This window comes from Mesoplodon bidens (genome assembly GCF_964165515.1).
Source record: "Mesoplodon bidens genome assembly, chromosome: 7".
NCBI classification, from domain to species: Eukaryota; Metazoa; Chordata; class Mammalia; order Artiodactyla; family Ziphiidae; genus Mesoplodon; species Mesoplodon bidens.
This window is the reverse complement of record NC_138164.1, coordinates 102,910,141-102,935,772: the sequence shown is the minus strand read 5'-3', so window position 1 is coordinate 102,935,772 and position 25,632 is coordinate 102,910,141. Positions and strand designations below refer to the sequence as shown.

The 25,632-nt window shown below is 41.3% G+C and overlaps 1 protein-coding gene across 2 annotated transcripts in view; it reads left to right on the top strand.

Moving 5' to 3' along the window:
* The first annotated feature begins 7,508 nt into the window (after positions 1-7,508).
* CKAP5 (cytoskeleton associated protein 5) overlaps positions 7,509-25,632 on the top strand; it is a 108,467-nt gene continuing 90,343 nt past the window's right edge. For both annotated transcript variants that reach the window (XM_081241141.1, XM_081241139.1), the window contains exon 1: positions 7,509-7,589. The gene's annotated coding sequence lies outside the window, so the exon portion shown is untranslated. The remainder of the gene's footprint in view (positions 7,590-25,632) is intronic.

The following is a 25,632-nucleotide window of genomic DNA, read 5'->3' as shown; positions in this document are numbered from 1 at the left end:
TGTGAGGACACTGAAGAGCAATAAAGGGTGGGAGGTTCCTGACTGGAGGTTCAGCTCATCTTGAGAAGACAGGTTAAGACCAGAGTTCATTGGCTTCTGAAATCCTTACTTCCTCTAGAGGAGGGTAGCTGATAGGTTTCATCTTGAGTGCCAACTCTGGTTGGTCATGGCTGCCTGAGGTTGTGTCCAGACCCAATGGGAAAAGTGTCATGATGGTTAGTGGCGTCTCCTTTGGGCACCAAAAGGAAGTGTCATGGCATGTATACCATGTATCTTCTATTTCTGTTCTAGGTCTATGAGGACTTCAGTGTCACAGAATTTGACTTTGCCTTGCAGTGATGGTCACTGGCAAGACTGTCTGATGTCTTGAAATAAAAGTACTGGGATGGGGACAAGAAGGGCTAATTCCAGTCCTAGATCTGCCTCTAGCTCTGTTTGATCTTAGTCATGTTTCACAGTTACTCTGAGAATGGGTCAGCCAACACTAAGATTCCTTTTATTTTTAAAAAGCTGTCTACTCATAGCTCATCCATTACATCTCAAGCCTAGAACAAGGCATTGGGGATCTCTTTTCAGGTATCTGGACAAATAATACCTCTCAATGAAGATTGGGAATCATGCAAGTCTTAATGCCAGTTATAGAATTTGATGTCAAGGGTCAATAGTTGATTTTCTAAGCCATAAACCATTTATAGAACATTGCTCCCATTCATTCATTCATTCATTCATCCATCTGCTAGGGGCTGGACACTGCCCAAGCACGACCAAGAAAGAGTATCACAGAGCTTAGAGTCTACCAACAACTCCACCCCCCGAAGAAAAAGAAAAAGAAAGCAAGAAGGACGGAATCCTTTTGAATGTGAGTGACAAGAGATCTGAGTATAAACTGCAGTGTATAATTCTTCCAACTTTGGTGAGGGATAGGTGTGCTAGAACAAAAACAAGTGGAATAGCTCAAGGACAACCATCCACCGTTTTTTTGGAAAAAAAAAACGAAAAAACTCACAACAGAGAGAAAAGGAGGACATTTGAAGCAATGAAATCTAGCCTAATGCACAAGCCTGTATACCTGTAGGAAGTACGCCTTTCCAGAGCCTCAGAATAAGTGCCCTTTTCCATAGCCTCAAGCTACGAACAGTGACCACTAGAGCTGGGAACTCAGGAAGAACTTTTCAAATGGGAAGAAAAAATGAATGAACTGAACACACACCATTTGCTTGCAAAACTGCAAGTGTTTCTGGAAGAACAAAATTTGTTGAGTGCATTTTGCTACACTGTGACCATCCTGCTACTTCAGAAGGGGATGGGAGAGGACCTGATGGCCCAGGTCTTGATGAGAATTTGACCACTGGCAAATGAGAATTTTGTAACAGCATCAAGGACTAGCACCCTGTTTTCAGGTTATGCTGGCTCTTAGTTTCCTAATCAGTACAATGGAAAGGCTGAACCAGATGATTGCTAAGGTCATTTCTGGCCTGAGACTTCTATTTATGTTCCTTCCAGGAAATCTTGGGGATGAAACAAGAGTTGAGAATTCCCTGTCTGGTTTTCTGGATATAAAACCTAAAAATGATAAGTAGGGAGATTTTGAGTCAAATTCTAACCAACTGAACATATTTTTGCAAACTAATTATGTTCAAAATATAGTCACTGCCTTTCTTTCTATATTATTTGAACAAACTGTGCAACCTAAAATGAAAAGATCTCTGTAGCCCGTAAAGAGGTCTCCATGGCATGAACTGAAGCTTTCACCAAACCTAGGCCTGAAGAAAACAAAGTCAGTGCTGCATAGGAAGCTGGAAAAAGCATCTACAAGAGCTGAGGGTGCATGATGTTCTAAGTGTAATGCACTGACACTCAAGGGCATCTTTAGTCATTTCTACTAATGGACATGATAAAAGAAATGTGGTTGAGCTTTTTTTGTGGCTAAGAAACAGTCTATGTCTTTTCCTCGTATTTGAAGATGACTCAACTGATCCGGTTAATAGGATGTGTGTTTGGGGGATGTTTCAGGAAGCCTTTGTTTTGAAACATTCCCTCACTCGCCCATTATTTTCTCTCCAGATCATTCTTCCATTAACCAGCTGACAGAGGCTAAGCAGAGCTCAGCACAGGGAACAGAGTTTTATTCCCAGTCAAGGCTCCACCTCACAACTTTGGATTCCTTCACGAGGTGCCGTTAAAACAGATCCAGACAGCCTAATTAAGGGTCTGAGTTTAAATCCAAGGCTGAGGTTAGCCCCAGGCTATACAATCTGCTTATTTCATTTTACAAGACACAAAGAGCCAAGAACTCTCACTTATCCTGCCCTTCTCAGTGGTTTCTCCTCCAGCCCCTAAAAGCCTGTTGACAGCTTGCTAACAGGTCCCTATCTTTCCCTCCTCCCTACTTCCTTTTTGGTGGAGCTGATCCTTCTGTGGTGTCGAAGTTCTCGGGCAGCCTACATTTTGGGGCCTATGGGGAAAAGGGGCTATGAGTAAAGACAAAAAAAAGCTGTCCCTTCCTTCATTCAACCGGCACCTATTAAATGCAACCAAGTGCAAGATGGGATAGGCTTTGCAGTCTTGGAGGCCAGTCAAGGCACTAAACCCATAGATACTTGACGTCTGTGTTAATGTCACCACTGCTGTCTCCAGGGAATAATGCAGGGGGTACCTGGACTGAAAGTTGAAGTTAATCATTGAAGCTGCTCCTTTTAGGCTGGAAGTATGGATCCATGTCCCATGCTAGGGATGTTTCCACCAAAATGTAGCTTGTGACTATGATGGGATGAGCACTGTCCCAACACTAGTAGACTTCTCAGAAAGGCTCAGCACAGTTACTCAGCAACCACAACGTTTGGCATTTGTTTCCATTTGTTCACTTAGATATCTAATGCCCACAAGGGTTTCACTGTCCTATTATTAACCTCCATATGTGGAACTATTGAGAGACCCCAGGAATAAAGTAGGTACACATAACTCTAATAAGTACATAGATAAATGCCATTTGATGATAATCCTAGACTGGCCAAACATTTATTGAGCATCTACTATGGGCAAGGTACTGTATTAGGTTTCTACAAGGCTCTACAGAATCTGCCATTCCCTTCTCTCCATTATCAGACCTCAGCTCCTACTACCTTCCTGCTCTTAACTACTCTGCTCCAGCTATACTGGCCACCCTGTTTCTCAAACCTGCCAGATATGCTCCCAACTTAGGGTCTTTGCATAGCTGTTCCCTATGGCTGGCACTTTCTTCTTCTAGATATACTCACGGTGAACTGCTTTGCCTTACTCAAGTTTTTGCTCAAATGTGATCTCAATGAAACTCTGACCACCCTTTATAAAATTACAGTTCTTCCAACTCCACTTCCCGATCCCTTTTACCTTGTTTTATTCTTTTCTATTTTCCCATTGCACATATTGTCTAATAATATACCATATGATTTTGTTTTGTTTTGTTTCCTCACTATAATGTGAGCACCACGAGAAGAGGGATTTTTTGAGAGGAGGGGGTCTATTTTTGTTCACTGATAATCCCAAATGCCTAGAACAGTCCCTGCACATACTAGATGCTCAATAAATATTTGTTGAATGAATGAATACATTAATGGAATCAGACATCTAATGCCCACCTTCTAGTGGGGCTGCACTTAAACCATATAAGACAAAAAGGGATTTTGCCATCTTGTTCTAAAATTCTCCAGGATCTAGACTCTGCACGTTATTTATTTATTTTTTTCCTTGCGGTACGCGGGCCTCTCACTGTAGTGGCCTCTCCCGTTGCGGAGCACAGGCTCCGGACGCGCAGGGTCAGCGGCCATGGCTCACGGGCCCAGCCGCTCCGCGGCATGTGGGATTTTCCCGGACCGGGGCACGAACCCGTGTCCGCTGCATCGGCAGGCAGACTCTCAACCACTGCGCCACCAGGCAAGCCCCCTCTGCACGTTATTTAATGATCAGATTCCAGGTTACCATCACTCTCTACTTAAATGTAATCTTCAGTTTATTTCTGGTAATAGTTAATTTTTATTTTTATTTTTTTTTGGCAGTACGCGGGCCTCTCACTGCCGCAGCCCCTCCCGCCGTGGAGCACAGGCTCCGGACACGCAGGCCCAGCGGCCACGGCTCACAGGCTCAGCCGCCCCATGGCACGCGGGGCCCTCCCGGACCGGGACATGAACCCGTGTCCCCCGCATCAGCAGGCGGACTCCCAACCACTGCGCCACCAGGGAAGCCCTCTGGTAATATTTAAATAAAGTAAACATGCCAATGATCAATGACTGAAGAAGACTATTTCTATATATTTCTAGCCTGTTTCTCAAAAGTTATTGTGGACTTCCCTGGTGGTGCAGTAGTTAAGAATCCATCTGCCAATACAGGGGACACAGGTTCAAGCCCTGGTCCGGGAAGATCCCACATGCCGCAGAGCAACTAAGCCCGTGTGCACCACGACTACTGAGCCTGCGCGCCACAACTACTGAGCCCGTGTGCCTCAGATACTGAAGCCCGCACGCCTAGAGCCTGTGCTCTGCAACAAGAGAAGCCACCGCAATGAGAAGCCCGCGCACCGCAATGAAGAGTAGCCCCCACTCACCACAACTAGAGAAAGCCCACGCACAGCAACGAAGACTCAACGCAGCCAAAAATAAATAAATAAATAAATTAATTTTAAAAAAAGGTTATCGTGAGCTTTTTGCTTCGATTAGCTCCTCTCTCCTAACTCTACCTGTGGATCTGTCCTCACCTCCTATCTTTTCACTCTCTCCACTCTCCCACTCTGTGGTCTCATCCACAATTTCATCTTTTCACTTTATGAAGGTGATTCCCAAATCTATATCACTTGAGTTCTAATCTCTTCTCACAGCTCTCACTCTGTATTTCCTGGGCCTACTTATATGGTTCCATTTGCATGTCTCATTGGTATGTAAAAGTAAACAGGTCTGGGGCTTCCCTGGTGGCGCGGTGGTTGAGAGTCCGCCTGCCGATGCAGGGGACACGGGTTCGTGCCCCGGTCCGGGAAGATCCCACATGCCTCGGAGCGGCTGGGCCCGTGAGCCATGGCCGCTGAGCCTGCGTATCCGGAGCCTGTGCTCCGCAAGGCGAGAGGCCACAACAGTGAGAGGCCTGTGTACCGCAAAAAAAAAAAAAAAAAGTAAACAGGTCTGAAACTAAATACCTTGTCTTCCCTTTGAGACTGGCTTCTCCTGACTTTCTACTTCCATTTGGGCAATCAATGCCTCCCAGTCCCTAGGATCAAATCCTGGCACACTCTGACTTATCTCCCTAAATGGGCCCCACCCTCACCTTTATACCTAAGCTAGTCTGTTGCCAAATCCTTCCCTCTTTCTTGAATCTGTTCTCATCACTTCCACCACTCATATCAGACTCCTAACTGGGCTCTCAACTCTAACCCATTTTATTTATTTATTTATTTATTTATTTATTTTTGCGGTACGCGGGCCTCTCACTGTTGTGGCCTCTCCCGCTGAGGAGCACAGGCTCCAGATGTGCAGGCTCAGCAGCCATGGCTCACAGGCCCAGCCGCTCCACGGCATGTGGGATCTTCCCAGACCGGGGCACGAACCCGTGTCCCCTGAATCGGCAGGCAGACTCTCAACCACTGTGCCACCAGGGAAGCCCTAACCCATTTTAGGATTAGACAATCAAGCTAATTCGTTTTCCTAAAGTGCAATCCTGATTTTGCCACTCCCTTGCTCAGAAACCTTCAATAGTTCCCCACTGCCTACTTTAATAAAGTACAAATTCCTTACCCTAGTATTCAAGACCCTCCAAAAACTGTTCCTAACTTTCTGTTAATCTGTGTCCCACTACTTCCTAACATGAACCCTGTTCTAAAATCAACCCACATGTTCAACTCCCAACATACTATGTACTTTCTTGTCTCTCTGCCTTTGCCTGTACTTTTCCAACTACTAGACATTCTCCCTGCTCCTTCTATTAAAAAAAATTTTTTTTAACATGTCAGTGGTAAAAAATTCATTTCCCTCCCTGGCAAGTCCCATCCCTATTAAGTTTTTTGAAATTCCAGTAATGTTCTAACCATTTTCAGGCATGCACACAAATACACATACATTTATAACCATATATAATAAAATCATTCCATATATGTATGCTTTTCTGCAACTTGCCTTTTTTTCAGTTAAAGTTGGTGCATTTTTCTAACCAGCACATATAGATTAACCACATTCTTTTTAACAGTTGCACAGTGTTCTATTGAACGGATTATACCATAATTTATATAATAAGTTCCCTATAGATGAACATATAAATTTCAGGGTTTGTTGTTGTTTGTTTGTTTTCTAAATCAGTGCTGCAGTGAATGTCTTTGTACATTTTTCTTTCCATACATGCATAGGTCTGTATGACAAATTCCCATCAGTAGCATTACTTAGCCAGAGATTATGTACATTTTACATTTTAATAACTGCTAAATTGGCCTCCTAAAAGTTTGTACCAATTATACTTTTACCAAGAAGTGAGTTTGAGTGTGTATTTCTCTAACTCTTGGCTAACCAAAAATTGTTAAACTGTTTCATCTTTGCCAGTTTGATGGATTAAAAAAAATTGTTTTATTACTTTCACCCATCCCCTCTCCATTTCTTACTCTCTTGGCTACATATGCTTTAAATCCCAGATTAAAAATCCATCCCCCTAAAAAAAAAAAAAAAAAAACCATCCCCTTCCCAGATCCTCTCCCATCTAATTTCTCCCTTCAGTTAAACATCTACAGCTTTTCTTTTATATTGTTCTCATATTGCTTTGAATTTTAGTGACTAGTCTATATGTTTTATTCTCCTGACCACTGTAGTTTGCAGATTCCTTGGAAGTTAGGACCAATCTTTCATAGAAACATTGGATGTAGAGCTAAACAAGAATTTTCGGACCGAATTAACCAAGCCCCTCATTTTTATAAACAACAAGATTATCAAGCCTTTGAAGAATGCATTGCTGTTCAAAGCCTATTCCTAGACATTCAATTAGTTATATTAAATTCTCACACTAAGTTTATAAAGGAAACATCATTATCCTGTCTTACAGATGAGGAAACTAAGCTCCAGATTATTTACTAAGAAAAGTGCTGTACTCAGCAGGTCTAAGTCCAGAATCCAGCGTCCCGGCTCCATTCACCCTCCTTCCACTATAATCCAGCAGCCTCTCTGGTTTTCCTCACGCACTTAGCTGCGCAATCAATATCTGGTGAATGAAATGACTCATAAAAAATTGCCAAGTGTTGACAGTAGTTTAAATATCTGTAATTAAATAAAGCAAACCTGCTGACGGCCGGAGATGCACAACTCTCCACAGACCTTTCGCGCTTCTTTCCGGGGTCGTCTGCATCTTTCGCTCCGGCGACCCTCTCCCCACCGCACCAAGCAGCGCCGGGTTCCAAGGGAAACACGGCTGCGCGTGGCCCCTTTAAGGCTGAGGGCGGCGCGTTCCCATAGTTCTTTCAAATGGACCAATAAGAAGGGCGATGGGCGGTCCGCCGAGGACCAATAAACAACGAGGACACTGCGGGGTGTGCGGCGGCCCAAGCGGTTTCAAACGGCTTAGAGCAGCCCCTCGGTTCTGACCCAGTGGAGGTGAGTGGACTGTGGGCCTGGCCCACCCGCCTAGGCCCTCGAGTTCACGAGTCGCGCGCGCGTAGCGGCCCTGAGCCCCGGGCGGGGGGGCCTCCGTGGGCGCGCGCCTCCCTCGCCCCACGAACCCGGCGGGTCTGAGGCGGCGAAGTGGGGCGGAGGCCGGGGGACTAGCGGCTGGGAGGGCGAGGGGCGTGGGCGCTTGTGTGAGGCGGAGGCCGGGGCTGGGATCTGGGTGACCAGAGCGTGCCGCGGCGTGGTTCGGGCGGTAGCGTCCTGGGGACGCGTGCGGCGCAGGGCCGTGCCTGGCGGCTCAGGGTGTTTGGGTACTGGGGCGGGGGCCTGCGAGCCGGCCCGGCTACGGCGCCCCTCGCGTAATTGTCAAATGAATGAATGAGTAAGAGCCTCCGAGGGCTGTGGTGGTCGTGAAGGGCCTGGTCGCCTCAGAGCGTGACAAGGACAGTGGTACCGGGGCCTGCCCGCGCACCTGGGTCCCTGCCCGCGCACCTGGCTCCCCACCGGCTTGCTGCGATTTAAACGATTCGGATCATACCGCTCCGCCCTTCCGCCTGGCTTTCTCTCTCAGAAGGTGTCAGTAGAGTTAAGGTATCTTTCCAGCTCTGAAGGTTTGGGGGACTAATACAATAGCCAGCAGTGTAGGTTAAGCAGGCCTTGCTACTTTAAGGTGAGGGCTTGGTAAACTAGATTCTTGCTTTTTAGCTCTTACCACTCTGGCGGTTGAGATAGCTACCCTGCAATGGTGGTAATTGTCGGGCTGGATTTAAATGCATCCGTTTTGTTTCTGGGATAGAAAAGGGTGAAAGTCGTGTTGCCAGAGTGGCTGCTGTGTGTTAGAAAATATATTCGTGTTGATGAATCTTAACAATGAGTTTTTCATTCAGCATCAATAGAGGATGAAGAGGTTTTTGCAGAACTTGCCCCAAATTTATGCATGGCTCCAATTTAATTCTTAGGGGAATCAAGGCTTCAAATCGTGGCCCAGAAATGCTCCCTGTCTTATTTTATGCATAATTATAGTAATTGAAAACTCATTTTGAGAGAGGTGAACTCCTCCTATCTCCATTTTTATCACCCTGAAAAGTCCTTCTTTGACCTAAAGAGCTGATAAATTAAGCTAACAATCTTTTGAAACTTTTAAGAAATCATTGATTTGAATCAAAGGTTTGAACTTTTCTTAAGTGACTGGACAAAGTGTAATGTTGTTTTTATAAAATGATATAGAGAAAGGTGAAATCAATATATTTTGCCAGCATAAATTAAACGTAGTTGGTGAACTCATGAGAAAAAAATTTTACACAAGTTTTTAAAGTTTGTTCACTCAGGCAACGGCAAGCAAAGATATTCCTTAACAATATACTTTATAACGTATTACTTTAAAATTTTTAACAGACAGCTTAATTTTAGCAGCAGAGTTTTAACTGCAATAAATTTGAGTACCTTAGTATTATGAACACTGTCCTAGGTTTTGGGGACGCAATTAAAAATAATAAACATTTAACAATGTCTTAGGTTATTGTTAAAAATCTTGATGAGGAAGGAAAACTTTTCTTCACATTGGAGCAAAGCCATACTCTTATGCTCCTTTGACTTAATGGAGCCTCTTTCATTCATTCAACAAATATTGAGATTGATGCCTACCGTGTGTTAAACATTGTTCTAGATTCTGGGAATACGCTAGTGAACCAGAAAAAGACAAAGCCCCTGACCTAAGGGAGTTTGACAGTTTTATCTCTCAAACAATTTGCTGTAGCAAATTGTAGTTTCTGTAATCCCTCTGGCTAGCTCTAGTCCTTGAACAAAATAAATGCTCAAATACTTTTACCAGCAGTAGTTAACATTTATTGAATATTCACTAGGTGCCACGTTTTATCTTTTTTTATTCTCAAACTTTTTACAGGTGAGGAAACTGAGTCTTAGAAAGGTTACGCAGCTTGCTCGAAATCATACAACTGATAGAACCTCAGTATGAACCCAAGTTAGTGTGTCTTCAGGGCGTTTGCTCGTAACCTCTGGTTGTTCTATGTGAAGTAATGAGATCTGTTAGGGAGAATTCAGGATCATTTTCTGGGTAGAATCTCCCCCCACCCCCTCCTTTTTTAAACTTCTGTCACAGACATAATGAAATATGAACCATAGGCACGGTGGGTTTTAGAGGGAAGGTGGAGCAGTTCAAAATACAGTATTTACCATATGGGAGATGGACAGCTGTGACAGTGGGAGGGGGACTAGGTGGGGGCATAAAATTGAGATCTGGATCTCATTATGATTGATGGATTCCTGGTGATCAATGTTGGAGAGGTTTGAGATTTTTTTTTTTAATTTTAATTAATTTTAAATGCATATTACCTGTGGAGTTCAGAATATGTTACTTAGCTTTTTTCTGTCCGGGCAGTTGCCTTGCCTACTTGTTTATCTCAAACACATTAAACTTATTCTTTTTTTTAATTAATTAATTTTATTTATTTTTGGCTGTGTTAGGTTTTCGTTGCTGCGCGTGGGCTTTCTCTAGTTGCGGTGAATGGGGGGCTACTCTTCGCTGCGGTGTGCGGGCTTCTCATGGCGGTGGCTTCTCTCGTTGTGGAGCACCGGCTCCAGCCGCGCAGGCTTCAGTAGTTGTGGCACGTGGGCTCAGTAGTTGTGGTGCACAGGCTTAGTTGCTCCGTGGCATGTGGGATCTTCCCGGACTAGGGCTCGAAGCTTTGTACCGTGCATTGGCAGGCGGACTCCCAACCACTGCACCACCAGGGAAGTCCTAAACTTAATTTCTTTTTGGCCTTTGTGTTTGTTGTTCTCTCTGCCTGGGACTTCCCACCTGCTCTACCCCTCCCTCAAGCCTGTCTTTGTATATAGGCTTCACTCAGTTCGCAACTCAAATGTCATCTGCTTAAAGAGGCATTTTCTAAGCTCCAATTAGAGTAGCCCTCTTGGTCATGTTTACCTCACTTTCTTTTTTTTTTTTTTTAAACTTCATAGCGTTTATTGCTATATGATAGGCCATTTATTGTTTGCTTGTATATTGTCTGATTTCCTCACAGAAATGAAAGCAGAGCAGGGGAGCATAGGTTTTTGGTTTTTTTTTTTTCATCTGTGAGGTTACCTCAATGACTCAAGCAGTGCTTGTTGGGTCAAATAAGGTGGTCAGAAAATATTTGCTGAACAAAGTTGGCCAAAACTGACATAGTTTTCTCCATGTAATGAAGTGACAAAGACGATATATAACTAACCAGTTGGCTGTGTTACAGTGTCTTTGGATGTGAGCAATATCTTAGCAGATTAATTTGGAAAGTCTTCAACTAAGAATCATGGGAAAATGATAGCTTTTTGTTTGTGTTGACTGGCAGAGAAGGCAGATCTGGCTTCCCCCTCCCACTTTTTTTCCCCCTATTTTTAAAAACTTTCAAATCTGTAGAAGTTTTTAGGGGTACTGGTCAGGTATACTGGAATGTTCCTGTATTGGAATTTATTTGATGTTTTTCTCATGATTAGACTGGGGTTATGAGTTTTTGGGTGGAAGATCACAGAGAATGCCATATTCATCACATCATCACATCAGCATGATTTGTGACTGTTGATATTGATTTGATCATATAGCTGAAGTAGCGTTTGTCAGGTTTCTTTACTCTTTTCATACTGTGCTCTTTGGAAGGAAGTAATTATGTACAGCTCACTTACGGAGAGAGGAGTTGTGCTTCCTGTCCTTGGGGTGGAATATCTACATAATTTATTTGAATTTCTTCTGCATGGGACATTTGTTTCTCTCCCCATTTATTAATTTAATTAGTCAAACATTTATATCAGTATGAACTGAAGGATATTTTATACTTTGAGTTATATTCCAATACTACTTTATTTTGTTGCTGAAATTGTTCCAGCTTTATCCATTGAGAGCTCTTTCTGTTGACTCCTGTGCCCCTTTAACATTCCCACATCTGTGTGCATGTGTTTGTGTGTGTTTGTGTGTGTGTGTGCGTGCATGCTGTTTTTATTTAATTATATTTGAGCACTTCCCTAATTTCTGGCACTATAAGGTGCTCTAGGCTCATCTTGTATATTTCGTGTCACAGTGCTAGAATTAGGCATTTCTCCAAGAAACCCTGGCACCTTTTACTGGAGAATGGTAATAGAAACCAAGATCTGGGCAGTAAGTGTCCTCATTGCTACTGGGGTGTCTTTTTTTGGGCCCTCTCAGCAAACAGAACAAAGAAATATAGATGTATATGCTAACTGGTGTATATAGACATATCTATAGATATTTCTGTATGTCACCATCTGTATCCATGTTAAGTTAAATATGAGTTCTTACTGATATCTCCAAGTCTAATCCATTACCATAGAGATCATTCTAGCCTCCTCCCCCTTGTTGATTTGAATTTCCACTTCAACAGTGAAAAACTTGGCTTTCATCATCCATTTACTTAATTGTTCAGCTCCAGTATACATGTATAGCAATATCTGAATCGTTAATTCACACTCCCATAGGAAACTTTATTAACTAGAAGTACAATGCTTATACGCAGTTCCTTTTGCCTTTAGTTTTAAGACTCCATTCATTTCCAAAGTTACCTAGGTCAGTTCTTTTTCCCCACCCACTTCAGTGAGGTGGTTTCACACATTTGTAATATAGTTAGATTCTCTTGTCACAAGTCTGCATTCTTTTATGGGATCCCCAGTCTCCTAAATGACTTTTTAAAATTAGCATGCATTAAACTTTACTCTTTATATTGTAAATTTCTGTAGGTTTTGACATTCATAATGTTATTTATCCACCATTACAGTATCGTAAAGAATAGTTTCACTGCCCGAAAAATCTCCTGTAATTCACCTGTTCATCCTTTTCTCCCTTGCCCACCCCCTTGCAACCACTGATGTTTTTACTGTCTCCATAGTTTTTTCCTCTTCCAGAGTGTAATGTAATTGGATCATACACTATGTACCCTTTTCAGACTGGCTTCTTTCACTTAGGAGTATCTATGTAAGGTTCTTCCGTGTCTTTTCTTGGCTTGATAGCTCATTTCTTTTTTATTGCTGAATAAGATTTCATTGTATGGATGTACCACAGTTTGTTTATCCATTCACCTAATTGAAGGATATCTAGGTCACTTCTAGTTTTTGACAATTATGAGCAAAGCTGCTATAAACTTTTTTTGTGTGTGGACATAAATTTTTAGTTCCTCTGGGTAAATACCTACAAGTGTGATTGCTGGATCATATGGTGAGACAGTGTTCAGCTTTGTAAGAAACTGCCAAACTCTCTTCCAAAGTGGCTGTACCATTTTGCATTTCCACCAGCAGTGAATGAGGGTTCTTTTTGCTTCACATCTTGTCAGCATTTAGTTTCATCAGTTTTTTTGGATTTTAGCCATTCTAGTAGGTGTGAGGTATCCCACTTTTTTTTTTTAAGAGAGATTTCCTGAATCTTTTTCAGAAATCTGACTTTTTTTCAGCTAGTTTATTTAGAAAGCTTGTGAGACTTAGAGTTTTATTTTATTTTTTTTAAGAATTTATTTATTTATTTATTATTTATTTTTGGCTGTGTTGGGTCTTCATTGCTACGCGTGGGCTTTCTCTAGTGGCGGCGAGCGGGGGCTCCTCTTTGTTGCAGTGTGCGGGCTTCTCATCGTGGTGGATTCTCTTGTTGCGGAGCACAGGCTCTAGGCACGCGGGCTTTAGTAGCTGTGGCATGCGGGCTCAGTAGTTGTGGCTCATGGGCTCTAGAGTGCTGGCTCAGTAGTTGTGGTGCACAGGCTTAGTTGCTCCGCAGCATGTGGGATCTTCCCAGACCAGGGCTCGAACTCGTGTCCCCTGCATTGGCAGGCGAATTCTTAACCACTGCACCACCAGGGAAGCCCTCCCACTTTTTTTAAATTTTGTTTTTCAAGACATGACTTTTTTGAAGATAAATGATAGGGTTTTTTTTTTTTAGAGGAAACTTTTAAAAAATAACCTTTTTATTTTGTAATAATTTTCAATTTACAGAAAAGTTGCAAAGATATAGAATTCTATATACCTCTCACCCAGTCTCCTCTGTTGTTAACATCTTACATGGTACATTTGTCAAAATGAAGAAACCAACAGTGATGCATTAGTTTTAACTGAACTCCAGATTTTGTTGGGATATCTGTAGTTTTCTATTATAATCACCTTTCTGTTTCAGGATCCAATCCAGGGTAACCTGTTGCCTTTACTTGTCATCCCTCTGAGTCTCCTCTGGTCTTTGACAGTTTCTCAGTCTTTCCTTATCTTCATGGTCTTGACAGTTTTGAGTACTAGTCAGTTATTTTCTGGAATGTTCTTCCTTAGGGTTTGTCTGATTATTTTTCATTATTAGGCAAGGGTTATGTGTTTTTGGAAAGAATGTTACAGAATACCATCATTTCCTATCAGGAAATATGGGATATCCACATGACATCACTGATGATGTTAACCTTGAACACTTGGTTATGGTAGTGTTTGCCAGGTTAAGTAGTAAAGTTACTATTTTTCCCTTTCTATACTTATTCTTTTTTTTTTTAAAGTTTTGTTGTTGTTGTTTATTTATTTATTTTTGGTCACACCATGCAGCATGCAGGATCTTAGTTCCCCAACCAGGAATCAAACCCATGCCCCCTTCAGTGGAAGCACAGAGTCTTAACCACTGGACCACCAGGGAGGTCCCCATGCCTATTCTTTGGAGGTGAGTGACTGAGTCTAGCCCATCTTCAGAGTGGGTGGGGGGCTTAAATTCTACTTCCTGAAAGGAAGAGTATCTACATAGATTATTTGGAATTTTGTAGTGAAGATTTGTCTGTTCTCCCCCATTTATTTTCCTGTTTAACCATTTATCTATATCAGTATGAATAGCTGTTTTAAAATCTGATTCTTTGTTATTTATTTATTTTTGCTCAAATTGTTGCAGCTTTCAGGTTGGCTCCTCCTGTGTTCCTTTGACATGCTCCTATCCTTTTTTTCTTTTTGAGCATTTCCTTTCTGTACAACAAGATGTTCCAGACCCATCTTATATTTTCCCTGTCCCAGCCCTGGAATCAGCCCTGGTTCCTTTTATGGGACAGTGGTATTTAGAAGCCGAGATCTGGATACTAGGTGTGCTTATTGCTAGGTTGTCATTGTTTGTAGGTCCTCTCAGGAAACAGAGGTAGGTATGTGTGTATATTAAGTTATTTATATGCATATACATACAGTTGTTTTATATATTTCCATCTGTATTTACATTAAGCTAAACATGAATTCATACAGGTCTCTCCAACTTTCAGAGGAAACTTACGTCCCAAACACATGTCCTCTTTGTGGTATGCGTTTTACTGAGGTCTAACTTCCCCCCCATAACTCTTTTTTTTTTATTTTTAATAAATTTATTTATTTATTTTTGGCTGCGTTGGATCTTCATTGCTGCGCGTGGGCTTTCTCTAGTTGCGGCAAGCAGGGGCTACTCTTCGTTGCGGTGCGCGGACTTCTCACTGCGGTGGCTTCTCTTGTTGTGGAGCACGGGCTATAGGCATACAGGCTTCAGTAGTTGTGGCTCGCGGGCTCTAGAGCGCAGGCTCAGTAGTTGTGGCACACGGGCTTAGTTGCTCCGCAGCATGTGGGATCTTCCTGGACCTGCACTTGAACCTGTGTCCCCTGCACTGGCAGGTGGATTCTTAGCCACTGCGCCACCAGTGAAGTCCCCCATAACTCTTTTTTTTTTTGGTACGCGGGCCTCTCACTGTTGTGGCCTCTCCCGTTGCAGAGCACAGGCTCCGGACGCGCAGGCTCAGCGGCCATGGCTCACGGGCCCAGCCACTCCGCGGCATGTGGGATCTTCCCGGACCGGGGCACAAACCGTGTCCCCTGCATCAGCAGGCGGACTCTGAACCACTGTGCCACCAGGGAAGCCCCCCCGTAACTCTTTTTAAGTACCACAGAAAACATTGTTTTCCCTTACTTGGTAACAGCAATTGTTTATTCCTAGAATATGATCTTTGTTCAGAGATGCATTCAAAGTAAATTCTGACTCAGTTGGAATGGCCAGACATTTTTGGCATAGATAGGATGTCAGATATGCCTTGGTGACCCCCTGCCTCTTCAGACATAATTTTTATTATTTTATTAAGAGATTAGAAACCTAATTCTTCGATATGTTGATTATATTTCTTAGAGGTTATTTTTAAATTTTTTTAAAATAAATTTGTTTATTTATTTATTTTTGGCTGTATTGAGTCTTTGTTGCTGCGCACAGGCTTTCTCTAGTTGTGGCAAGCAGGGGCTACTCCTCCTTGCGGTGCGCGGGCTTCTCATCGCGATGACTTCTCTTGTTGCGGAGCACGGGCTCTAGGTGCATGGGCTTCAGTAGTTGTGGCACACGGGCTCAGTAGTTGTGGCTTGCGGGCTCTAGAGCTCAGGCTCAATAGTTTTGGCACACAGGCCTAGTTGCTCTGCGGCATGTGGGGCCTTCCCGGACCAGGGCTCGAACCTGTGTCCCCTGCATTGGCAGGCGGATTCTTAACCACTGTGCAACCAGGGAAGTCCCCCTGCTTGGGTCTTTAAATCAAGAGCTAAAATTAGGTAGCACTGCTCTAAGCTAAACTGTTAGTTTGATCACAAAGTTTGAGGAAGGAAAGCTACAAGACATAAAACATTAAAATTCAAAAAAGCCATATTGGAACCATTTGGTTTTGATGCAAGAGTCCCTCATACCTCTTTGGCAGTACATCTTGAGGGTTTTGCTAGATTCATTGCTCAAATGGATTATCCTGAAAAGTTTAAATAATTATCAGTCTACTTTGTTTAAGAAGACTGGGAGGCTTATGTATTTTCTTAGATTTATTTTACATGGGAAAAAGTTACATAAAATAATTGGTGTTGGGACTTCCCTGGTGGTGCAGTGGTTGAGAGTCCGCCTGCCGATGCAGGGGATGCAGGTTTGTGCCCCGGTCTGGGAGGATCCCACATGCCGCGGAGCAGCTGGGCCCGTGAGCCATGGCCGCTAAGCCTGCGCGTCTGGAGCCTGTGCTCCACAACGGGAGAGGCCACAACAGTGAGAGGCTACGTATCACAAAAAATAATAATAATAAAAATAATAATAATAATTGCTGTTTCAGGGATAAACCTCTGATACCTGGCAAACTTGGCTGTCCAGAACATCTGTTTCTCTAATTTGTTTTGCTGTTTTATTTATTTTATGTATTTATTTGCAGTGGGTTTTTTAAAAATCATTTCATGTCCTTATTCACTTAAAATATGAAGTCTCTCATTTTTAGATTTTAGGAATTTTTTTCAGTACTATAATTACACACTTCTCTTCTGGTCCTTTTTCTTATGTGATACATTCCTACATTCTTTTTAAAAAAGAAAGTCTCATGAAAACCCCCTAGTCTAGAACTAGCATGAGTTCTTCATTTGGGAGTAAAGACTAGATCCCATGTCAGAAATCTCTGGGCAGTAAGGGAAAACAGTTTTTTTATGCTTTAGAGGACTGCCTACTTATTTTGAGCTATGTTTAATATGGGGGATTCCTCCAAATGAAATATGGACAGTCCCCTTGAGTATTATAAAATGACATTTACTTGGTTAACTAGTAGTAAATCTGCTTTCTATAGGATAAAAAGGAATAAATTGCTTATATACACAATGAAATGGTTTGTTTTAGATCAGAGAAGGCTTGCCTTACTTGGTCCCAAGAGCTCTAAGCTAACTTAGGCCTTTCTTGAACCAGGGGACAGTGGGCTTGGTTAAGTCTGAAGTCTTTCTAAAATCTCTAGATAACTCTGGGATGATGCTTATAATAATAACACAATAACGATAGCCACTGTTTCTTGAGTGCTTGATATTTGCCCTGCCATCTGTTAGTACTACTTCCTTGCATGAAGTCACTGGCTTTGTATGATCTGGCCCTTTTCAGTCTGCCCTTTCTCTCAACTCCTGTTTTGGCCACATGAGTTGCAGTTCTGTTCTTTATCTTGCCTAGCTCTTTCAGGCTTTCACACACATGCCTGAAACATTCTCTTATTAAATCTAGTCATTATGCCTATGCCTGGCTAATCCGTATTTATTTCCTTTAGTTCTCAGCCTAAATATCACTTTCTCAAGGAGACCTTCCCTGACCCTCCAGTCTAGATTAAGTGCCTCTGTTACACCCTCATAGTATTGCCCCTGGGCTACTGTATTTCACTTCCCGTACTCAGTAAGTAGATAAGTGCCTAATACAGAATAGCATCAGATCATGAGATGCTACTCTGTATTAGCTACATACTAAGTGTACCTGTGGGACAGGGGAATAATATGGGTATTTGGGGGGGTTCTTAACAGGTATAAAGGAGAAATCTCATTTTCACTTCAATAGTTCACCATTACAGTTAGTTGAATCGCCTTAGGCAAGTTAGTTAACCTCTATGCCTCCGTTTTCTCGTCTGTAAAAGGGGGCTTATATCAATCTCAGAGTTATGAGAATTAAATGAGTTAGTATATGTGAAGTGTTTAGAATAGTGCCTGGCACATAATGAATGCTCCAGAAGTGTGTATTAAATAAGGAACCACATGAAGATGGTACTGTTATGATGGATAATGAAACTGAGGCTCAGCTAGTGTGTGACAAAGCAAGCTTTAGAACTCAGATCTAACTCCAGCGCCCAACACAGTTTAGATTGAATTTAAATTGACTAGAGTGCTCTGTAATAAGATTTATTACAAGCAACTGTTCTGACATGACTTTACCAAATGAAAGATTCTAAAATTAAAATTTCCCTCTTTTAATGGATTTTATAATCAAAAAATAGGTACTAAAAAAACAGTGACAAAAATCTTATAAATTTTTTGAAATCTATTACTTAATAATTTTTCACTTTGAAAGTGGGTTTACTTGAGGATTCCATTAAATATATCATGTTTCCCTTTCACATTTGAAACACGCATTCAACATACAATATTTTATTTATAAACTCAAAAAACACATTTATTGTATATTTAAGACTTCTATGATTTGATGAAATTGTGCTATTTTAGGAATTATGTATTAGAGGACGAAGCACTCTGCTGGATGCTGGGGTAATAAATAAGATTCAGGGGGCTTCCCTGGTGGTTCCGTGGTGAAGAAGCCGCCTGCCAATGCAGGGGAAACGGGTTTGAGCCCTGTTCTGGGAAGATCTCACATGCCACGGAGCAACTAAGCCCGTGCGCCACAACTACTGAGCCTGCGCTCTAGAGCCCACAAGCCGCAGCTGCCGAGCCCACATGCCACAGCTACTGAAGCCCGTGTGCGTAGAGCCCATGCTCTGCAATGAAGAGTAGGCCCCTGCTCGCCACAACTAGGGAAAGCCCGTGTGTGGCAACGAAGACAAAACGCAGCCAAAAATAAAAAAATAAATTTATTAAAAAAAAAAAGATTCAGATCTTTCTTTCAAAGGAGATATGGTGTCCAAAAAATGTTAAGGGGAAGAATTGAGGCTTATGGGACGAGTATAGACAGATCCATCCTCAAGGTGCCAGGCTGGAATTTTAAAGTTCTAGAGCTTTTAAAAACAGAAAATATTGAAGCTTGTTGTTTAAAAAAGAAAACAGAGGGCTTCCCTGGTGGCGCAGTGGTTGAGAGTCCGCCTGCCGATGCAGGGGACACGGGTTCGTGCCCCGGTCTGGGAAGATCCCACATGCCGCGGAGCGGCTGGGCCTGTGAGCCATGGCCGCTGAGCCTGCGCGTCCGGAGCCTGTGCTCCGCAACGGGAGAGGCCACAACGGTGAGAGGCCCGCATACCGCAAAAAAAAGAAAAAAAAAAGAAAAAAGACATGGCTAGGTATTAAAGTGAGAAGTAAAAATTCTTTAGCTAGTCCCATAGACACTCTTTTAAAGTGGTCATAGTTAAGTTTTCTATGGATCCATCCAGAAAAGTTTTATGTGCTTTCAAACATGTACAATGTTGTATTAGTTTTCTATGACTGCTGAAACAAATGACCACAAATTTGGTGGTTTAAAACAACAGTAGTTTATTCTCTCACAGTTCTGGAGCCCAGAGTCCAAAACTTAGGGTGAGTAGGAGTTTAGGATTAAAATATACACACTACTGTATATATAAAAGAGAGAACCAACAAGGACCTACTGCACAGGGATCTATACTCAGTATCTTGTAATAACCTATAATGGAAAAGAATCTTAAAATACATACATATATGTGTGTGTGTGTGTGTGTGTGTGTGTCTGTGTCTGTGTCTGTATGTATATCTGAATCACTTTGCTGTACGCCTGAAACTAACACGACATTGTAAGTCAACAATATTTCAATAAGAATTTTTTAAAAAATTTAGGTTGAGTCTTACTGGAGGCTAATATTGAGGCAAAGCCATGCTTCTCCAGAGGCCCTGGGGAAGCACTCCTTCCTTGCCTCTACAGCTTCTGGCTGCTCTTGGTATCCCTTGGCTTGTGTTGCATCACTCCAGCCTCTTCTGATCTTGCTCTTCTCCATCTTCACATCGCCTTCTCGTCTGTGTGTGTCAAATTTCCCTCTGTTACCCTCTTATAAGGATACATGTGATTGCATTCAGGGCTCACCCAGATAATCCAGGATGATCTCCCCATCTCAATATCCTTAATTTAATCACATCTGCAAAGACCCCTTTTCCACATAAAACATTTAAAGTTTTCAGGGATTACAGCCCAATATCTTTGGGGATCATTATCAGCCTACCACCAATGTGTATGACCCTCTTTTTTATTTTTACTAAACACAAAAAAAAGAATTCGACTTCATAGGCTATCTTCCAAATTTCTTTTTAAAACTAAAATAGATTTCTTCCACATCAGTATTTAAATATCTTCTTTAGTCTTCTTTGTCTTTTTTTTTCTTTAAATACCTATAGAGCATTTTGTTGAATAGACAAGTACCTCACTTTTTTTTTAACTGCAGCTTAAAAAAAAAGCATGTAACATAAAAATTACCATCGTAATCATTTTAAATTAACTACATTCACATTGTGGTGAAACACACCTCAAAACCTTTTTCATCTTGCACATCTGATACACTGTACCCATTAAACAACTTTCCTTTTCCTCCTTCCCCCAGCCCCTAATAACCACCATTCTACTTTCTGTTGCTAATTTAATAGTTTAGATACCTCATATAAGTGGAATCATATAATATTTGTCTTTCTGTGACTGGCTTATTTCACTTAGCATGAATATCCTCAAAGTTTATCCATATTGTAGCATGTAACCGGATTTCCTTCCTTTTTAAGACTACTATTCCATTGTATGTATTTACCACATTTTGCTTATCCATTCATTCATTCTTCTGTGGACATTTGGGTTGCTTCTACTGCTTTGAGCATGGATGTACAAATCTGAGCCCCAGCTTTCAATTCTTTTGGATATATATATATACACACTCATACATACACTTAGAAGTGGAATTGCTGGATCATATGGTAATATGGTATTCTATTTTTACTTTTTTTGAGGTTACTCCATACTGTTTTTGAGGTTACTCCATACTGTTTTCCATAACAGTTGCACCATTTTACAATCCCACCAACAGCGTACAAGTGTTCCAATTTCTCTACATTCTTGCCAACATTTGTTATTTTCTGTTTTTTTTTAAATTTGTTTGTTTATTTGATAGTAACCATTCTAATGGGTGTGAGGGATATCTCATTGTGGGTTTTTTTGTTGTTGTTTTTTTTTTGCGGTACGTGGGCCCCTCACTGCTGTGGCCTCTCCCATTGTGGAGCACAGGCTTCGGATGCGCAGGTTCAGCGGCCATGGCTCATGGGCCCAGCCGCTCCGCAGCATGTGGGATCTTCCTGGACCGGGGCACGAACCCATGTCCCCTGCATTGGCAGGTGGACTTTCAACCACTGCGCCACCAGGGAAGCCCTTCATTGTTGTTTTGACTTGCGTTTCTCTGATGATTAGTGATGTTGAGTATCTTTTCCTATGATTGTTGGCCATTTGTATATCATCTTTGTAGAAACGTCTATTCAAGTCTTTTGCCCATTTTAAATTGGGTTATTTGGAGTTTTGTTGTTGTGGGAGTTCTTTTTTTTTTAACATCTTTATTTGAGTATAATTGTTTTACATGTTGTATTAGTTTCTGCTGTATAATAAAGTGAATCAACTGTATGCATATGTATATCCCCATATCCCCTCCCTCTTGCATCTCCCTCCCACACTCCTTATCCCACCCCTCTAGGTGGTTGCAAAGCACCGAGCTGACCTCCCTGTTCCATGCAGCTGCTTCCCACTAGCTATCTGTTTTACATTTGGTAGTGTATATATGTCAGTGCTACTCTCTCACTTTGTCCCAGCTTACCCTTCCCCCTCCCCATGTCCTCAAGTCCGTTCTCTACGTTTGTGTCTTTATTCCTGTCCTGCCCCTAGGTTCATCAGACCATTTTTCTTTTAAGATTCCATATATATGTGTTAGCATACGGTATTTGTTTTTCTCTTTCTGACTTAACTTCACTCTGTATGACAGACTCTAGGTCCATCCACCTCACTACAAGTAACAATTTCGTTTCTTTTTATGGCTGAGTAATATTCCATTGTATATATGTGCCACATCTTTCTTCCCCCCCCCATTTATTTATTTATTTATTTATTTATTTTTGGCTGTGTTGGGTCTTTGTTTCTGTGCGCGGGCTTTCTCCAGTTGCGGCAAGCGGGGGCCACTCTTCATCGTGGTGCGCGGGCCAGTCTTCATCGCAGTGCGCGGGCCTCTCACTGTTGCAGCCTCTCCCGTTGCGGAGCACAGGTTCCAGACGCGGAGGCTCAGTAGTTGTAGCTCACGGGCTTAGTTGCTCTACAGCATGTGGGATCTTCCCAGACCAGGGCTCAAACCCGTGTCCCCTGCATTGGCAGCCAGATTCTTAACCACTGCGCCACCAGGGAAGCCCCGCCACATCTTCTTTATCCATTCATCTGTCGATGGACACTTAGGGTGCTTCCATGTCCTGGCTATTGTAAATAATGCTACAGTGAACATTGTGGTACATGACTCTTTTTGAATTATGGCTTTCTCAGGATATATGCCCAGTAGTGGGATTGCTGGGTCATATGGTAGTTCTATTTTTAGTTTTTTAAGCAACCTCCATACTGTTCTCTATAGTGGCTGTATCAATTTACATTCCCACCAACAGTGCAAGAGGGTTCTGTTGTGGGAGTTCTTGATATTCTCTGGATATTAACCCCTTATCAGATAAATGATTTATAAATATTTTCTTCCCTTCTGTAGGTTATCTTTTTACTCTGTTTATTGTGTCCTTTGATACACAAGAGTTTTTAAGTTTGATATAGTCCCCATTGTCCTTTTTGCTTTTGTTGCCTGTGTTTTTGGCATCATATCTAAGAAATCATTGTCCATTCCAGTGTCAGGAAGCTTTTCCTCTATGTTTTCTCCTAGGAGTTTTACCGTTTTAGAGCTTACATTTAGGTTTTTAATCATTTCATATTAATTTTTATGTATGGTGTAAGGTAAGTGTCCAACTTCATTCTTTTGCATGTAGCTATCCAGTTTTTCCAGTCACCATTTGTTGAAGAGACCATCCTTTCCCCTTTGAGTGGTCTTGGCACCCTTGTCAAAGATCATTTTACCCTAAATGCAAGGGATTATTTTTGGGTTCTCTCTTCTGTTCCATTGGTCTGTTTGTCTTTATGCCATTACCACACTGTTTTGATCATTGTGGCTTTTTAATGTGTTTTGGAATCAAGAAGAGAGTCCTGCAACACTTTTTTTTCAAAAGTGTTTTGACTATTCAGGGTCCTTTGAGATTCCATATGAATTTTAGGATTAACTTTTCTATTTCTACAAAAAAAATGCTGTTGGGATTTTGAGAGAGATTGTGTTGAATCTATAGATTATTTTCTGATATGTGGAATCTTAATAATACTAAGTCTTCCAGTCCATGGAATGTCTTTTCATTTATTTGTGTCTTCTTTAATTTCTTTCAGCATTGTTCTGTAGTTTTCAGTATACAAGTCTTTCATCTCCTTGGTTAGATTTATTTCCAAAAATTTTGTTCTTTTCAATGCTATTGTAAGTGGAGTTATTTAAACTAACACAACTTTGTAAATCAACTATACTCCAATAAAAATTTTTTTAAGTTTATTTTAGTATATGTAAGTTATACTTCAGTAAACCTGACTTAAAAGTTCTTAGAATGGGGCACCTCTTCTCCCTCTGATCCTCAGTTAACACTACTTCTGACAGCTGAGAACACAGGTAACTAGGAGCAATCGGGTGGTGGGGGCGGGGAACGCTGCTATACATTTGCGTTTTAGTTTTAAAAGGAATGTAACAGAAAAGGCAGACAGTATTTGTTGAACGTTATGTATTTTATTTACCAAATACTTATGTATAGCAATTAATTCTAGGCACTTTACAAATATAATAAACTTAACTCATTTAATTCTCCTAATAACCCAATAAGGTGAAAAAATTCCTCATTTTACAAATAGAAAACAGAAGCACAGAGAGGTAGGAGTTGTCTAAAACCACACAGCTAGTAAACGGCACAACCAGGATTTGAACTAAGCATTCTGGCCCCCGAGTCCATGCTCTTAATCTCTAACTTGGCCTCTTTCCTTCACTGAATATGATCTAATAAAGAATTCCAGTTAATGCTTAAAACTTCTTTCCCCCTTGCTCTGGCTATGTGTACAATAAATGTTTTTCTTATCTCTGCTTGATTTGTTGCAGGAAAAACATTACAGTGGAGAAGGATTTTTTAAAAGCACAAGAAATGCCACCTTTCTAATATATGAATTATCATTTTCCCATGTTTTCTTCCACATATAATATTTGCTAAGTCATTTCCTAAACAGTTTCAACTTTGCCCTGTTAAGGAGAATACTTCTATCTGGTAATTTGTTGAATTGTGAAGGTTTTACATGTCCAGTTTAGTCTCTTCATGGTATAGTAAAGAAAAGGATACAGTAACCAAAATAAGATGGGCTGTGTTTGGACTGTGATATTTGGTAAGATATCTAAGTATTATTTAGGAATTTTTATATAAAATGTCTTTGCTTTGGAGCAAAAGATATAAATCTGATTGTACTGAGCTGTACAATAAATGGATTTTTTTCTCTCTAAATTCTTAATTCACTAATAAGCACAGCACTGGGTATTATCCATTTGTGTGTGTGCATGCGCACATATACTCACTGTATTATGCTTATTGAAGTTATCTGGACTCCTGTGTCAAAATAAGTGTTGGTCATACCTTTTGTGTTAATTATTTATTGAGTATTCATTTGGTATCACACGGAAAAAAGATGAGTGAGCTACATTCCAACCCTTGCCCTTGAGGTGCTCACAATCTAATGGGAAGGCTGATCTACAAACCATTACTCTCAGAACAGTGTGATAAGCTTGATACAGACAGAATGAAAGAAGGTCTTAATTACTTAATTCAAAAGTATCATTCACAGTTAAATGCACTTTATAATGGGATTTTTTTTGGCAGTTCAAAATCAGACTGTTCTAATCTGAATCAGTTTCTCTTCACGATAACCTTAGCCTAGAATTTTCTAAGACCTTCAGAATAAGGGTAACCTGGGTCTGCTCCATATTAGAGCAGTCTTTGGACCTGTACTTTGGAATCTAAATTTCCACTTGAACCCCTGTTTGGGATGGAAGATGTTAGGGCACTTGTAAATGGTCTTTAGCTTTACTAAATTGATTCCCATAGAGGTTTGGTGGTGGCTTACGGTTTTAATAAGGTATGTTTATTCGTCAAGATTAGATGAAGGTAACACCGGCTTAATAACCACATACATTTCTTTCCTGACAGTATAAAGGAGACACAAAATGCATACAAAGCTTATAATCTGAGATTGAGGAAAAATTCCTCCTATGAAAAGAAATTTAAAATTCATTTCTGACCTGTGGAGAGCTCAGAGACCATTACTTAACTCCCTGAGATATTAATCCAGTTTCTCTTACAATTTTTCACAAGAACTCTTCATATTACATTAGATGACTGCACATCACAATTGTATTTGCACGCAAGATTTCTTTATCTACATAGACTTGTAGTGAATTCTTGGCCAATGTTTCAAAGATCACAT